The sequence below is a fragment of the Tympanuchus pallidicinctus genome, unplaced genomic scaffold, assembly GCF_026119805.1.
Source record: "Tympanuchus pallidicinctus isolate F22 unplaced genomic scaffold, pur_lepc_1.0 scaffold1, whole genome shotgun sequence".
NCBI classification, from domain to species: domain Eukaryota; kingdom Metazoa; phylum Chordata; class Aves; order Galliformes; family Phasianidae; genus Tympanuchus; species Tympanuchus pallidicinctus.
Genome location: NW_026294618.1, coordinates 48,087,053 through 48,104,304, shown reverse-complemented (window position 1 = coordinate 48,104,304; position 17,252 = coordinate 48,087,053).

The following is a 17,252-nucleotide window of genomic DNA, read 5'->3' as shown; positions in this document are numbered from 1 at the left end:
GAATGTGAAGGAAAGTGACAATTGACCCCGACTTGTCTTGCTGCTGGGCACTTCAGAAGCTCTAGACCACAGCCTAGGAACTTCTTTCTGAGTCTTGCTCCTTTTAGCAAATGTAGATTATATGTGCAAAAGCAGTCATAGATATTTAGTATTAAAAGCAGGTTCCAAAATCAACAAACACTGGAGTGAGATGTATAATGTAGTTTGTATCATGGGTACAACTGTACCTGCCCCAGGACCGTTGGATACTCTGAGTTCTGTCATCATTTTACAGAGAAAAGGAAGCTCAAAAGTAGCAGACAAGTGCTTTCAGACCACTCTTCCAGCTGTAGCTTCAAATAAAATAGTCTTAAATTGGAAAAGCTGACCTGTATCAGAGTGTCTCATCCCAACTTATTCTATCCAGGATACTTCAAAGAAAGCTTACATCTATAATCAGTGGCCAGTCTTGCCTGAGTTCCCAGTATGAAGAGCACTCCAAGCTTGGGCTTGGAGGAGCAATAAGGGCAGGCCAGAGGGGTTTATAATGCGGGGTTGTGAGGAAATCTATCTTGAAAACATGTTCTTAACTGATGGTATAGACATGCCGGGTGTTATTTTGTTGAGAGCAATTTCTTCCTGTAACATTCATTTATTGCTTCAGGGGACTTTAAATATCATTACTTGTGGCCTAGACAATTGCTGGTATTCAGGCTCATACAAGAAATGTAAGCTTTCCACTGTGCTATTTCTTTGAGACACAGATTAAATAATGTGATTTATCTGAAGTCACCCAGGGATACAACAGCAATCAACCTCACCAGGCCTATTTCCAAAAGCTAGCTGACTGTAGATGCTAAGTACACAATAGATGCTAGAAGTAGCAATGGATTCCTCAACCAAATTTCTTTTATTTTTTTGCCATAAAAAGTTTACAGGGTCAACACCTTGTGTGTTTGATGATTGATTAAGCTGTCTTACTAGATCATCACTGTGGTAAGAAGGGGAAGTCAAGAGTATCATGCAGACTGCTGGTGTAACAAGTCTGTGAGGCTGGTGAGGTGAATATATGGGATAATTTGTTGGCAATTAAAGCACTGGATATCTAAACAAAAGCATCAAACTCAGTGACAGGTGGCAGACAGCCCCACGGAGAGAAAAAAGAATTGTGGAGAAAGGCATAAAACTATCATATGTGAGTTATGCTCCTGGTCCAAAGAAAACGTGACATCACTGAAGCCAAGTACACAATGTTTACAGCATCTACACTGTCTGGCATTATCTGTAGTTGTTCTTTTAGGTCTAGTGATGATGATCTCAGCCTAAATTCTCATTTACACAAAGATCATTTATACAACTTGACCATTACAAAAGATAATACTTTTAATTGACATCTGCTGTAAGATTGTTTTTCATTGGCAGTGCAGTTAAAAACACTGAGATAAATGGGAATCACATTTCTGCTTTACCATGTGTACCTCACTCTTGAACATATGTGGCAGAGTCTATAATGGTTTGCAGTAGCAAGTAATTCATTGCAGAAAAGATGATGAATCAATTATAATGTTTTACTGCTCTTGGCTAAGTGTATGATATGGCATGTGTAGTAAGAATATTTTAAGATTTACACAAGTATGATCATTGAAACACTTGTGTTCTTTGCAGGAGATGAGAGGAAAAAAGGGCTTCCACAATTTTTAATAAAATTGAGTCATCCTCTGAAAGGATTTGCCCTATTTTAAAAAGGGGTGACCATCAGGGAGAGGGAGGTGATTGTCCCCCCTCTGCTCTGCTCTTTTGAGGCCCCATCTGGAGTACTACATTCAGGCCTGGGGCCCACAGTACAGGAAAGATGTGGAGCTCTTGGAGTGGGTCCAGAGGAGGGCCACTAAGATGATCAGAGGGCTGGAGCAGCTCTCCTATGAGGAATGGTTGAGGCATGTTTAGCTTGGAGAAGAGAAGACTCTGTGGAGGCCTCTCATTTCTGCCTTCCAGTACTTGAAGGGAACATATAAACAGGAGGAGGAATGGCTGTTTACAAGGGTGGATAGTGATAGGACTAGGGAGGATGGTTTTAAACTAAGACGGGGGCTGGGGGGGGAGGTTAGGTTAGATATTAGGAGGAAGTTTTTCATTCAGAGGGTGGTGACACACTGGAACAGGTTGCCCCATCTCTGGAGGCATTCAAGACCAGGCTGGATGTGGCTCTGGGCAGCCTGGTCTTGTGGTTGGTGACTCTGCACGTAGCAGGGGGTTGAAATTCAATGATTATTGAGGTCCTTTTCAACTCATGCCATTCTATGATTTTCCCAATTTTGTGGTGTTAATTACTAAGTAGTTTGGCAGTTGCTCTTAAATGTCATTCTAGCTCTTGCCGCTACATATAACTCAGGGGAAAGAGATGTTTGTGAGATTCTCCTTGCAGATACAGCTGAATTGGGTACTACAGAGAGGCTGCCAATTTCAAGGACAGTGGCTACTGACAGACACTGCCAAAAATGAGAAAACCAACCTTCCAGGCTCACGCTGTGCAGATTCTCTGTACATTTGACTTATAACAGGGAACTATTAGTGAAACATCACGGTTGACACAAATGCTTACTTGTCCCGCTTGTTTACTCTCTGACATTTAGTTTACTTTCTGTTAGACAGTGGGCATTTCTAAGGGAAAGAACTGCACTACACATTCTCTATGCTAACGAAATATTAATAATTACTAACGAAATATTGATAATTATTGAAAATAAGATCTGTGTTGATGGAACTACCAAAATTTGCTCTGAAATCTATTTTAAGCCAAAAGGTTTTTTTAAATCTGAACATCTCCACTCTCAAGAATCAACTGCTTTAAGAATGGAGGAGTCTTCTTTGCTCTTGTTTAGAATAGCATATTATGATTTCCATAAAAAGCTGCCATTTTACTGGTTTGCACTCACAACAGGCAGCTGTCATCAGCTATCCTCTCCCTATCACTCCTTCATGTTTCATAATCTTAATGACTACTTCTCCCTGTTCTGGTCAACATCAGGATGTTGAAAATGGATGTATGCTATTTGAATTTCTCGTCAGGCTGCTGCCTTGTGTTATCTGATCATTCTACAGCTTCTGCAAAACTCTTCCTATGTGAAAATCAAACAACACCAACAACAGAATACCAAACAAAACAACAGAAACTCACCAAATGAGAAAAATAATTCCCAGCACTATAATAATGCAAGTGCTCACTGATTGGAAAGTATTTACTTCCCCTGACATCAGATACATGAATTGCTTTTGTTTTAATCAGAGGGAATACTAGTCCTTATCAAATCTAAGGTGCTGACTTAACTTTATAGAGACAAGATGGTCATCTTTTCCACCCACAATCATATCACCAAAAATTAGGTTTTATGCTTGTGATGTCAGACCTTGCATCCACTAGGGAGGACTAAAGAGCAAATGTGATTGAAACAAAGCTGCACTATCAGCAATATTTGCTTTTTGATTTTGAATCTACAAAAGATCACAAAACTTTACATAATACACACATTTAGTGTCAGGATTATTTGTATTGTTTTGCATAGTAAACTACAGCTTTCTGTCCACTTTATTCCTCTTATGGCAATTTATCGCAATGATATAATTTAAAAGATGCTTTCTTCAATTTCATTTTTCACCATTGACTGGAAGATGAAAGTCTGAAAAAGATATCTAGCTAAGTACTTTCCTATTGATTTATTTTGTCATATTATTTACTTTTCTCCAAATATAGTACAACAAAGCAGCTAAAATCTGGATGCCATTCTTTTAAAGAAACAACTCCATAGGAAAATAAGTTGATTTTGTATAGATGTTAACATTAAACCATTGGCCCACAGTTATGAATATTCGTACAGAATCATAGACAGCAATGTGCTAATCTTCTATTAACAATAACGGAATCATTTTCCCATATCTGTAAGCAATGTTGGAGCTCCTCTCAAACAAATTATTGTCTACAATCACTGGGTTAATCATCATAGCATTTGACATTCAATTTCAGCTATTTAAGATTTAAAAGTGCATGCTGCTTGGAGCACAGTGCAAGAGGAAATTGTCCTGAAGAGCAAATGTGTCTAGCAGATCCATTCAGCTTTCATGCATAAGAATGGTCCGTCTCAGCATGTGAGAGCAAGGGCTGCATGGCAGGAGGCTACTGTAGTTGAATGGGGAGCACCTGGATGAGACTTCTGCCTCAGAGCAGTGCAAAATGAGGGAGCAGGCAGAGGATGCCCGACAGCAGCACAGAAACACTGTGGGGTGAATGGTGATGAAATTGACAAGGACAAAGATTGTCCGAAAGGAGGAAGATACATGGGATGTGCAGAGTTGCATGACCATCTACAGCTGCATGAACAGCAAAAAGAATATTGGGGAAAAAAATTGGCCTACTGCTAAAAGCAGAAAGTGATCTAGTGACAGGGAATGTGACAAAGACTCAGGAGTCCTCCTTGCCTTGTCCTTATTGACAAGGCCTGTTCTCAGGCCCCCCTCAGGCTCGTTGTAGGTGAAGATGAATTTAGGGTTGCTTAAGTAAGCTAGACATAGGTAAGAATGAATGGGACACCCCTGGGAGTGCTGAGGCCGCTCTCTGTTCCACCATGTTAAGATATGCCAAATTTAAAATACGTAAAATGTTCACGAGGAACCACAAATTCATGAGAGAGAAGTTGTAGATACCCCATCCCTGGAGGAGTTCAAGGCCAGGTTGGATGTGCAGCCTGATCTAGTGAGTGGCAGCCCTGCCTATGGCAAGGGGGTTGGAACTGAATATTATTGAAGGGCCTTCCAACTCGTATCATTCTATGATGCTTTAACACAAATCAAGGAGGCCTGAGAATTCAAAACTCAGTCACAAACTGTTCTCGCCAGTCTCGTCTTCTGCAGAGTTCCCTCTTCCCTTGCAGAGCTACTTTAAGCTATCTGATCTTGTCTAGTTGACTCCATGTTGCTCTTCAGGATTGTCCTAGCTTTCAAGAGACTTATATAAGAGAATTATATATGGTGGGCTAGAGTGAAGCAGCCTATTTCATTGCTACGTTTGCAGTAAATAATTTCAAATAATGATCACTTTCAAATAGGATTACTTCTTCTGAAACAAGTGAGATTTTTGGACTAGAGACATACTTTAATGTAGTATTATAAATAGGAAGCTGTATTTTTGGACATTGAAAGTTTTGTTGTGACATATACATCAGAATATCAAGCTATTAACAGTGATGAAAGTTCTAGTGGAATGTCAAGGGCCAGAAAAACTGGGAACACAGAGATTCTAAATCAGATTATTTAATTCTTATCTCATAGCAGAGATTTGTGAAATATTCCCCAGCAATATGCCACTGCACAATTTTACATCCTGGAGAGTTGAACTCAGTTCAGCTAAATCCGTATATGGGTAATTAATGAATCTTCTCTAACTAGCCAACCACGTGATTCTGTACTATTAATTCACAATGACATCAGCTGGTGGCTGGGGACTGTCCCTCACAGTGTGCCACTGTTTAACTCATGCTTATGATAGTAATTACACTGGCACATAATAAATGATTAAGGCTGGACTATGACACCAGCAAGGTTTATTTATGCCAATTATGCACTGACCCACACTGGAAACTGCACTATTTTCCCACACAGAAAATAGCAACTGTTGGTATAGCTGAAATTGCCAGACATATTTCACTTTTCTCTTTCACCAGAAATCTTTCTCAGATAGAATCAGAAAACTGCACTGTAGTTAGTGATACTCAAGCATGATCTTCTTTGAAGCATACAGTATGCTGTATGACTGACATCTCTCCCCATAGGCCATGCAGGTGGTCTGGATGCAATGCCATGCAGGTGGTCTGGATGCAATGCTCAGGGCAGATGTAAGGAGAATGAAATAAGGTTGCTATTTCCCAGAAGTACTTTTGGACTTCCCAAACAAGTGTTGCAGTGATGGCCTGCAAATTTACAGTAAATATGATGTACTCAAGAAGTGCAAACTCCTTGAATGCAAGTATGCGAGTCACCTAGGGAATATACACACAGTTCATGAACTGCAATTTCCTCTGTTAGGATGACATAAAATATGATCTGACAATCAGTTGAGAAAATGCCATGGTATTGCCATTCTGAAACAGACATTGCCAGAGATAAGCCCCTTAATGTTAAGAAATACCTAGTTATCAAAAAGAGACAAAAGAAAAGGCAATAGCAGAAAACTAATCCCACAAGTAGCATCTGGATAAAGAAGTGTCTGGATGTGATGTGTGATTGAACCATTTCTTAGATGCTGGTTTCCACCCCGCTACACATCAAGCAGTGATAGAAGTGAGTACTGCTAATGAGAAAACTGGGCCTGTTTGCATTTGTCTTTGCATCTCAGAAATGCACCAAACTAGTAGTGCTTCTAATTACCAGCCTGTGCCACAAGCTGATAACATGCTTCATGTTTATTTCAAAACTATGGATAAAATGTACATCCAACAGAGAATGACTGAAAGACTGAAGTCCATTTCATTCTGTACATTTAAAGTGTTCGTTGCAGTGAAAGCTTGCTACATTTTTTGCATAAAACAATAAATTGGAGACAAACAAACAAACAAAACAACTGATAGGTTGTCATGATTTTAGATAGTAATCAGCAAATTATACGTAGAAAAAATCAACTATATTCTTGAAGAAATAAATTGTTTATTGAAGTTATTCTCTCAGCTTACTAATTAGTGTCATCTATGTTTTCAGAACAATGCAGAGATCCTTAACTCTTTGTCAATTTTAAGTAAGTTTCAATGCTATCAACGCAGAAAAAATAGCTCAAAAAGAAATTTGAATCAGCCTTAAAATACACAATAATTTAATAAAGAAGGAGAAAGCTAAACTTCATTCGCCAACCCATTCACCAGAACACACATGGAATATATATTACGACAAGAACTCCTGTACTTTGTTAATTTTTTGTGGTAATAGAGCTTTTGGTACTCACTCTTCTGTCTATTCCATATCTTTTTGAAAAGATTCAATCTTTGCTGAGATTAAATTCCTTCTAAAATAAGATAATATTTTATTTGCATTCTCAGAAGAACTGATCTTACACAAATCTAAAAACGGTGGTTTAATTCAGGAAGGAATAGAATTAAACTGTAGAAACTGATTTCACTCAGCCTGAAACCCTGCACATCTCAAAATGGCAGTCAGCACACGGCTGTTCCTGAAGCAGGAAGAAAACAACTTTTCAATGAAAGAACGGCACACACACAAAAAATCATCCAACCTCAGTCAGAAATTTCTATTCAATTTCTCCTGCCTAATTTATAATTGCTTTCTTTATTTCACTGGCAGATGATGTTAGGCTTTGGGAGTGTTTATGCCACCATATTATGGTCAAATTTGTCTCAGAAGAGGTGACTGGCATGTGCTCTTCCTCATTTACACCTTTAGATTTACCATCTGCTACATGGCACTGGTAGTGAGCCACTGAAATATTTGCATCCTTCAAACAAGGAACAAAGAACTTGACTAGAAAAAGGAACATTGTATTAACCCTACAGCTACTTTTCTTTTTCCATTTCACTACACAGCTTTTGCATAAAATCTCTCTGTGCCTGCCTTTTCATTGCAAGCCAAGATAAGCAGTTTACATAATCACAGCAGCAAGTGCACCATTACATTTACTTTGCCTTTAGGCTGATAAGAACTGTGAACATTTTCTTCTTTATTAATCACATTACATTAATTTCAGACTTGAAAGTTGTTTCTTCTAACTAGGAAACAGTTAATCAGTCAAAAAGTCCTTTTGTTAATTCACTTAATATTTCCTCCCAGCATATTCTTAATACCTTTCTTCTTCAACTACTGCTTCATTTGTAATTTTATATTCAAACACTCTGATCTAAACATAAAGCCCTAGGGATCTGTATTATTGTTGCTGTTATTCTTTTCTCTACGTTCTTCCCTATCCATTGCTTTTCTCAATCTAGTAATTTGATCTAGCCAATCAAATCTAGATTGTTGACTTTAGAAATCAAGCTACTAAAGCTTTCAGCACAACATGGAATTTGCAAAACAGTGTCTCAAAACACTACTGTTATGTTTTCTTGTTGCCCTTTTAAGTATCTTCAAAAGACACTTGGGTAACCTATGAAGAGCTATTAAAAGACTGTTTTATTCCCAATGATTTTGTACTTACAACTTTGATTTCAACAGATGTTTAAAGTTGAAATAATTCAGAGAAATTAAAGATCAGAATCAAAGGACTGTTATCTAAGACAGTGTCTTCAGACAGCTGGCATGCAGTAAGCAATGTACAATGCCCCAATACTTACATTAGGAAAACATTTGTTATGAGTACTCTTTCTGGCCACTGGTGATTAACAACATTATTATTAGTCCATTTTACCTGTTTGATTGTTTCTTCAGAATCACTGTATAACCCTTACTGGGACTTGCTAGGCTGATTGCAAGACCGTAACCAGAGAGTAGTAGTAAATTACTCAGCGTCTGAATTGACATTAGTGCTATTCCTCAGGCATCGTTACTGGGACTAATGCTCTTTAATATCTTCCATCAATGACAGCAAGAGGAGGGCCACAAAAATGATCCAAGAGAGGGAACATCTCTACGAGGACAGGCAGAGAGACCTGGGGCTATTCAGCCTCAAGAAGAGAAGGCACTGGGAAGATCTGATAGCAACTTTTCAGTATATCTTACAGGGGGCTATGAAAAAGAAGGCACTTTAGCAGGGTCTGTTAGTAGATGACAAAGGGAAAGGGTTTCAAACTAAAAGTGGGAAGATTTAGACTGGATATGAGGGAAAAAAATTACAATAAGGGTTCTGAGGTATTGGAACAGGTTGCTCAGATAGGTGATAGATGCTCCATCCCTGGAGACATTCAAGGTCAGTTTGGACAGGGTTCTGAGCAACTTGATCTATTTGTAGGTGTCCCTGTTCATTGCAGGGGAGTTGGACTGAATGACCTCTTAGTGTCCCTTCCAACTCAAAATTCTATGACTTCCTGCTCATTTTAAAATACAGTTCCTAGATCAAAAATTGCCATTTACTCATCCATTAGATATCCCTTCAACAGTGTTGAAAAAGAACAAAAATGTTTTCAGAGGTGGTTTTTATGCCTTTTGGAAACATCTATAACATTCCACAGTTAGAGTGAATGGTATTATATTTTTCATTCTGACATGCATTTGAAAACATAGTTTAAGAAAAGAAAGGACAGGATGAAAGACAGGCTGATGAGTTCCATTCAATTGCTAGAGTCTGTTCCACACAGAAAAGCGTTAATGTATCAGAATCACTATTATCGCCAGCACACAGCAAGCCCTAATTATCCTGGAAGATGAACATACTATAAGTTTTACTCTGCAGAGTTTAGCAAGTGATATTATTCTCTTTAGAATAGGCACAGAGAGAGATAGGCACAAGCCAAACATCATACAGAAATGACTGCAACTCTCTCCATTCCAAGAAGGCAACTCAGTTGGGTAATTGTCCTCTCAAACTGCATGTTGAAAATACAAATCTTCTGTTTTCAAATAATAAAGATATCTTTAATTTACTCAGTTCACCTTGAAAATGTTTTGAGGTTTCATTCCTTCTCTGCTTCCTGGTGTAAACTCAAAGTATTATATCTTCCTTGCCTAAATCTGGTTAAATTGATATTCTGTTTGCCTCTTCAGAAAACATTGCCATTACTCTTAGAGTCCTCCACTCCTCAGGCACCTTTCTTTTGTTTAGTTTGTCTGATGTCTAGTTTGCTTAACTTGATCATCCCAGCTATATCAAATTTCTATCATACAGTATTCTCTGTTTTGTTTTGTTTTGATTTTTTTCTTTCCCTAGGGTTTGAAATTTAGATATTAACTTCAATAAAAAATATATATATTAATCAATATAAAATGTCAAAGATGAAAATACTTCTATTACTAGAGCGATATACAGGTAATACTGAATTATTTATAGAAATTCAGTATCTGAACATAACATAATGCTAAAGCAACCTCTCCAGGATATATCAATAAATTTTTCCAAAGGCATCAGAAAAATAGAGGAAAACAGAAGACAGATTACATTTGGAAATTTAATAAGTGTAAAGTATTGCCATTAAAAAATGGTAGACAAAAATACCACATGATTTCATTAGTTTACCAAGGAGAAAACAGAAGCCTCCCAGGAGATTCTACAAGATCAGATCAAAAGAGAGCAAGCAAGCATAATTTACTACAGAAATCGACCTTTTTCCTTCTGTTGGAAATACATAAGAGTTTTTTATTTATGTTCACATGCACTGAAAGGTGTAAAAAAATGTTAAGATTACAAAATCAAATACTGAAAAATTACAAAATTCTAGTATTAAAATTGCTGTCACTGTGCACGTATGTGTGTGGCAACTCTGATGCTTTTCAGATGCTGAGAATCTTCACAGTGGTTTGGTACTATTTTGTCACAGAGAAAAGAAACAAAGTAGTCAAATTTGTTAATTCCTACTACTTACCTCATGAACACAGTCCCAAAACAGTCAGGGTGTTGGGATTCCTTAATTCTGTTTCATGTGTTTCACTGACTATGCTGCTGCATGGCTCTCTTTATGACTTTGCAGGTAAACAATCAAATCTCTACTGAATTTTATTCCTCAGTGACAACATGAACTTACTACCAGCATGTGCCCTGTCTGCATGTGCTTAGCATGGGAGGGAAAAGACTCAGATTTAATAAAAAGATTCAAAGTTATTGCCAAGGCCACCCAACTCTATTTTCATTGCACAGTCCTTTCCTTGTGGCCAATGCCTCATTCAACGTATACACCGGGTACATGGCCCAAAAATCATCCACCTGTTTGAGATATGTTGAGTCTGAGATAGCTTCTCAAGCCCATTTACATCAGATCTTTACATTTTACGCAGTTTAGTTGAAGCCTGTGGCTAATATCCTTTGTTTACAGAAATCCTTTAGACTTTTTCTTTAACACCATCAATATTTTCTAAATTACCAGAATAATTTGCTAACTGTACACTTAAAAGTGATGCTGTCATTTATGAGAAAAGAGAGGAGGAAGCAGTCATATATATTGTTGAGATACTTTTTTATTATTATTATTATTTTAACTTGCTTGAATTTCTATTGAAATTTTAACAGAAATTCACCACTATGTGGAAGGCTAAATGTTCAGGGTCATTTTGATGAACAATCAGTGCTATCTTATCTTATGTAGAATAAGTTTGTACAACTATTATACACCTACTCTGCCTTCATTAATTTATTTTGGAGTGGTTGCTTCAAATGATTTTGAACAAATGACTGGAATTTAACATCTTGCCTAAATAGGTAGAATCAGAAATAGTAAAGAGTGGGTTTGATAACAGTGTGTTGCCAAAAATCAAACTTCTTGAACACTTATTTTCCTAAGTTTCATATCAAAATAAAAAATTGTAAGAAACATGATACAAGGAAAAATATCATGTAATACGAAATAGTAGAGTGGAGAAAACTGCAGTGGAAACATATAGGTTGTGCCACTTACCAGAGGAAAAGGTAACGGTGGTTAGTAATGAAGGTAGCAAACAAACACCATGCTTCTGTGATGCACTTCTGAAGCACAGTTTAAAATGTATCTGAAATAATTAGGTATATTTTTTAAACTAATTCTTCATTTACTATGGTGAATGAGAACCAGGGTTAATGGTTCCACACAGCTGTGGTAAATGAAACTGCCACCTAGAACTCCTAGGACCTAAAGTGCAGCTATCTATTTTTAGACCAATATACATTCCCATTGAATATATATTGTAAATGTATACTGTACCTGTATTAAACCACTCTTTCATATCAGGACTCCAGTACATGAATAAAAAAAATAATAAAATGCCAATGTAGACCCTAAAAGATTTTTGGAATTTTTGAAAAATGCATTTCTATGAATTATACAATATGTCTGTATGTACACTACAGTCACTACCCTGCACAGAATTCAAAAAATTAACAGGTGCACAGAATATTACCACAACACTCAACTATTCTATAATTCTGTAGTAGCACAACGCTTAAGTCACCAGCTGTGAAGGGAAAATAATGCAACCCATAAAATAGAAAATCAATTTTATGGAGAGAGAGAAACAAGAATAAATAGACCTAGTACTCAAGAACTACAGAAATAAAAGGATACTGAAAAATAATTTTGTCTTACTATACAAAAATATCAGTACTTTAAATCATTATATGGTGACAGAAACTATGTATTTATTAACAGTAGACTATCCATCACTTAGATGCACTCTGACGCTTACCCAAAACTTGAATTCACTCAAAGCATACATACCCTCTGTCATTTGAGAAAAGGTGAAGGAATATAAAAACTTTGACAGAATTTCCATTTAACTCATCTAAGCACAAGTAGTAGTGTTTACAAAAATCCAAAGAATTAGGAAACAGTGGCATCCAGGAAAAGGAAAATTACGTAACTGCATCCCAAAATGGTGGAAGTAATGGTATTTCTTACACAACACTTGGCTAATCCTTGAACTGTTTTTTACTTCTATAATTACATACCTATTTGCCCAAATACAACAGATTTCCTTTTTGTTACTAGACAAGCTAACATCTGAAATCTTCTTTTATGTGTGGTATGAAAAATGATTTTTTTTCTTCTTGGAGAGAAAAAAATAATTCTGAGTTACAACAATGAATATTAACTAAAATAAATAAAAATTTACTGAGCAATCTAAAATAAGTAAATGAATCTAATATTAGGATTTAAAAATAATAAATTTTAAACCTATTAAACAGCTAAAAGCCATCCCAGTATTAAGCATCACAAGTGGCAAAAGCAATTTATATTACAAGAGATGATCACATACAGAAATATGTTGTAAATGCAAAGAGCATTTACATACTCATCATACATAAATGGTTTTACAGTGCAAAATTCAAACAACAGACAACAAGATACAGCTGCTTTTCAGGCTTCTGTACATTAAATGAAGAACAGATTTTAGTCTAAAATTAAAAAAAAAAAAACAAAACTTATTCAATATTCTGTTAAAATCAGCAGATTTCCACGCTGAGAATCATGTTCTCAAAGTTTCACAAGACAGTAAAGTACATGCAGAGATCTCTTCTGACTGACAGCATAGTTGTAGTTCACCTATGCCTGATTTAATTGCATGATCACACAAAGGAAAATTAAATTAACATCTTCCCCCCTCTGAGGAATGATTCAGCCCATATTTCCTATGTTATTTTTCATTAGATAATCAGGCATTTACAAAAGCAAAAGACTAAACAATCAATCAATAAGTTAAAAACAAGAAAAACTAACAAGGTTTATATAAGAATTGCAACCCTTGTATAATGGAATATGTGTGGCGGCAATTTAAATGTTTATTTAGAATTCACCTTTACAAGTATTCAGAATAAATGTCTATAGCCATTTTAAAGGTCAACAGGATTGAGTATACTGATGTTTTTATATAACAATCTGAAGTATTTTTAAGGCTGCACCTGGTGTGAGTGACTTTTGAATCGTTCCTTGATCTTTACTGAAATAGATCAGTAAGCAAAAGAAATTGCATTTCTCTGAAAGTGCCATCTAATGTATGGAGATTACCATATCACTTGGAAAGGTTATAAGACACCTGAACATATTAATCCTTCTGTATAATAACTTCTCTTTTTTAATGCAGAGAAAAACAAGCAATGTCTTCCCACTAGATTTTGAGTCACCAGAAATTGCTGATACTTCATGTATTCTGGGATTTAATTCCATTGCAAAACTCTATGTAGTTGAAGTATTAGACAAAAGTATTTTATGGAAAAGGAAATTAACAGGACCATACAACTAACAAAGAAAGAATAGAAGGAAAATATGATTTTGGAAGCTGAAAATGACAGCATACACAACACATTAACTACTGTATGTGAGGATACTACTGTGTGTGAAGGCACTTGGGTGGTGCCCTGCTAGACCTGCTCTTCACTAACAGTGAAGGACTGGTGGGTGATGTAAAGGTTGGGGACTGTCTTGGGCAGGATGATCATGAAATTGTAGAATTCTCTGTTCTTGAAGATGTCAGAAGGGTGACTAGCAAAATTGCTAACTTCAAGAGGGTGGACTTTGACCTGTTCAAGATACTTGTAGCATGGACCCCTCAGAAGTTGCTGCTTAAGGGTAAAGGGGTCCAGGAAGCCTGGACACTCCTCAAGATGGGAATCTTAAAGGCACAAGAACAGGCTGTCCCTGAATGCCATAAGGTGAGCTGTAAGGGAAGAAGACAAATGTGGATGACCCAGGAACTACTGTTGAGACTCTGGAAGAAAAAGAGAGTCTATGTCCTCTGGAAGAAGGGACAGGCTACTTGGGGAGATTACAAGGAAGTTGCTAAGGTATGCAGGGAGGAAGTTAGGAAGGCAAAAGCCCAACTTGAACTCAGATTGGCTACTTCAGTAAAAGAGAATAAGAAATCCTTTTACAAATACATCTACAGTAAGAGAAGAACCAAGGATAATTTCTATCCTTTAATAGGCAGATCAGTTTTCCTCAGTGCACTTTACACCTTGATCTAGATGCCTGGGATGCTACACAAAATACACCCCTAATGATTCAGGTGGAGACAGTTAGAGAGTTCCTTCTCCATCTGCACTGTCACAAGTTCATTGGATCAGAAGGGCTTCATCCTACGGGGTGATTGCTGAACTACTCATGGCCATCTACTAGCATTCCTGGTTATCTGGAGAGGTCCCAGAGGATTGGAGGCTTGCTCATGTGACTCCCTTCTACACGAAGGACCATGGGGAGGATCCAGGAAACTACAAGCCTATCAGTCTTGGTACCTGGGAAAGTTATGGAGCAAATCATCTTGGGTGAGATCACATGGCATGTGCATGGCATCCAGGGGATCAGGCCCAGCCTGCATGAATTCATGAAAGGCAGGTTGTGCTCAACCAACCTCATCTCCTTCTATGACCGTATGACCAGACTGGTAGACGAGGGAAAGGCTGTTGATGTATTCTACCTAGACCTCAGCAAAGCTTTTGACATAGTCTCTCACAGTATTCTAGGGAAAATGGCTGCCCGTGGCCTGGACAGGTATACCTTTCTTTGGGTAAGGAACTGGCTAGAGGGCTGTGCCCAAAGAGTAGTGGTTAATAGAGTTAAGTCCAGCTGGCAACCTGTTATGAGTGGTGTCCTCCAGGGATTGGCACTGGGCCCCATCTTGTTTAATATCTTTATTGATGACCTAGATGAGGGATTGAGTGTATCCTCAGTAAGTTTGAAGATGACACCAAGTTGGAAGGTGGGTAGAGAAGCCCTTCAGAGGGATATAGATGAGCTGGGCTGAGGTGAATGTGATGAGGTTCAACAAGGCCAAGTGCCAGGTCCTGTACTTTGGCCACAACAACCCCATCCAGCACTATAGGCTTGGGGATGAATGACTGGATAATCGTGAAGAGGAAAGGGACCTAGGGGCATTGGTTGATGCTTGGCTGAGCCAACAGTGTGCCCAAGTGGTCATGAGGGCCAATGGCATCTTGGCCTGCATTAGAAATAGTGTGGCCAGCAGGAGCAGGGAGGTGATCATCCTTCTGTACTCAGCACTGGTGAGGCCACACCTTGAGTACTGTGTTCAGTTTTGGGCCCCTCACTGTAAGAAAGACATTGAGGCCCTGGAGCATGTCCAGAGAAGAGCAACAAAACTATGAAAGGATATGGAGCACAAATCTTATGAGGAGTGGCTGAGGGAGCTGAGATTGTTCAGTCTGGAAAAGAGGAGGCTCAGAGGAGACTTTATTGCACTCTACAGCTTCCTGAAGGGAGGTTGTGATGAGGAGGGGTTTGGCCTCTTCTCCTGGGCAACAAACAGAACCCAAGGAAATAGCCATAAGTTGTATCAGAGGAGGTATAGATTAGACATAAGGAAAAACTTTTTCTCTTGGAGAGTGGCTGGGCACTGGAATGGCCTGCCCAGCGAGGTGGTGGAGTCGCCGTCTTTGGCAGTGTTTAAGAGGCATTTGAATGAGGAGCTACGAGATATGGTTTAGTAGCTGTGGTAGCAATGGTAATGGGTTGGACTAGATGATTTTGCGGGTCCTTTTGGTCCTTTCCAACCTTGTGATTCTATGATTCTATGATTCTACTGTACTATGAAGAATTTCACTATCTCACTTCACTCTGTCATATTTTCATTTATTCTGGCTACTCAGAGTAGAAACGCTTCCGTGTGTAGACAGTCCACTCCCATATTTCCATTCCAATGCTCCATTAGGAATAGAATATGTTAAGATCCAACAGAGAAGGAGAGCAAGATAAGGGTTTTTTTGTTTGTTTGTTTGTTTGTTTTAGGAACACTAATCTTTAAAGCAGGGGAGAATAAATAGCATGAAGAATCCTGCTTGAGCATTGTCCTACTATCATGCTAACAAACTTTTAGCAAGGTCTCCGTGTGAACCAGCAGCCTCTAAAACAAAGCTTGGGCTTGCTTATGTTCTTTAGCAGTTATTATGAGCCAGGAATCATCTCCAACAGGCTGTCTGAAAGCAGCCATACTCATTTAGTATATAAGAGAGTTAGTTGTATGGAAATAGGTTGTACCATGCCAGCTGGCCACAATAAACTGTCTGTGGCCATTTTTATTTTTTTTTTCTTTAAACCAGGATAGATGTACACATTTTACCCATTAGATTCAGCCAGCCCAATAGAATGTCAGTGATAACAACAGATACCCGAGACATTGTATGATTAATTTATTATTTTAATAGCTTACTCATCCAACTTCCAGCTGTTTTCAGTTTTGCATTTTCCGTTTCCTTTAGTCGTGTTTTTAGAGGGAGCTCTTGGGCCAACAGGGGAGCACAAATTTCCTACAGTCTCTGAGACCAGATACGCACAAGATGCATTTAGTCACATCGGCTCCAAGAGATGTAATGGGCTGGATCCAAAATATTAGGAATTCGGTTCTGGAAGGATCCAAGTATTTTCTGGGTCTGTTAGATTTCTTTTAGGAAATTAATGGTCCGCTCTAGGACTCCATATGAATGAGAAATATTTTGTCTACAATGGAAGTTCCATTAAGCAACAGGGGCATTTTGGACACTCAAATCTCAGATAAGCAATGTTTGATTTTATTTCAAAATTCCATTTCTTTAAATTTATTTTGAAATAAATAAGTGCAGAATTGTACTTCTACATGTATGAGGAATCAGTTTTGTTCACAACTGTTTTTAAAGCTTTTCAATCTTTCATACAGATAGAAATAGAACAGAAAGAAAT